General features: G+C 38.3%; 1 protein-coding gene across 2 annotated transcripts in view; it reads left to right on the forward strand.

Moving 5' to 3' along the window:
* Positions 1–181: 181 nt before the first annotated feature.
* The window catches only part of LOC108360096 (glutamate receptor ionotropic, kainate 2-like), a 167,761-nt gene continuing 166,673 nt past the window's right edge, over positions 182–1,269 (forward strand). For both annotated transcript variants that reach the window (XM_017612269.1, XM_017612276.1), the window contains exon 1: positions 182–865. The gene's annotated coding sequence lies outside the window, so the exon portion shown is untranslated. The remainder of the gene's footprint in view (positions 866–1,269) is intronic.

A 1,269-nucleotide genomic window follows, 5' to 3' on the forward strand; every position in this document is an offset into this window, starting at 1 on the left:
TTTTTATTTAACCAACAGGACTATTGGTACCTTTACCAAAATCTACTGTGATATAGTATACGGATAGCTAACTGTGATATAGACATAGGATTTTATTGTGATATAGGAATAGATTATCTCCCAGTGAAATGTGTACATGTTGTTAGCTGTGATATAATATGTAAAAGTAGTACATAGGAGCATATACGTGTTAATAATCGTAGACATAGGTGAATGTTCGACTGACTACACAAAAGATACGCATACAGAAACAAAGAGACTTTCATAGGAAGCCCGGCGTTAGGTCGTGGGTCGAGGCCACACGTAGGCAAAACGCACAAACAATGTAGGTAGGCTGCGTTTGAATTCTTTTACGCGAACGCTGCATATTGCAGGCAACATCGGCAAATGCGAGCCTGTAACGACAGCCTATGTAGTAGGTGGCAAGTAACTGCTGCAACAAATATCCCCACTCAAATATCCCCCCACACAAATGCCCATTTGTACCTCAACGATGTACCCAAACATGTTGTGCAACATGTGCGAAAAGGCGCGCTGCCACGAATGACCGTGTGCATGTGTGTACGTGTGTGAATGTTCGTGTAGGTGCAGATTCTAATGTGTACATTTGAACTATGTGTTTGTGTATGTGGATAAGAGTGAAAGTTCGAGAAATGTTCCACACGCAAATGCACCGGGGCACGATCGCCTGGTCGGCTAACAGGAAAATTCAAATTGAAAAGTGCCTTTCAAGTGAAAAGACGTGCGAGGAAAAGTTTACGCGTGGAATATTAGCCATTTCCGCCAGTTCACAAAAGAAAAAAAAGGTTTTGTGCCCCGTTTAACCGGGACCTTTAATTCCCGCTGCCGATCCTGCTACCAGAATGTGAGTCAGCTAACGGCAACTAGGCCTAACATATGGATGTATGTAACTGAGTGTGTCACCTTTTTTTTCCTTTTTTTAAACGTGTATAAAATTGCGTGACAAATAAACAAAATTTTAACTAAATCCAAAAAAAAGGTAAAATAATAAAGAATGCTTTACATACATATATTATATTAGCGAAATATAAATATAATATAATAAATTATGTCCTGGCAAGATTAACATAAATGAGTTGAAGAATAATATATATTCCGTGAAACTAATAAATCAAATAAGCAAAAGGCACCAAGCACATGAACGCACACATATGTAAATATAGACGCACGTACATACGTATAACCAAACAATTGACATGTTAATATACGTACACATCGTAACAAGTATGGTGGTAAAAAAAAAACAAG

Source organism: Rhagoletis zephyria, unplaced genomic scaffold (assembly GCF_001687245.7).
Source record: "Rhagoletis zephyria isolate East Lansing unplaced genomic scaffold, Rhagoletis_zephyria_1.1 Rzeph_scaffold_00014, whole genome shotgun sequence".
In the NCBI taxonomy this organism is placed as follows: domain Eukaryota; kingdom Metazoa; phylum Arthropoda; class Insecta; order Diptera; family Tephritidae; genus Rhagoletis; species Rhagoletis zephyria.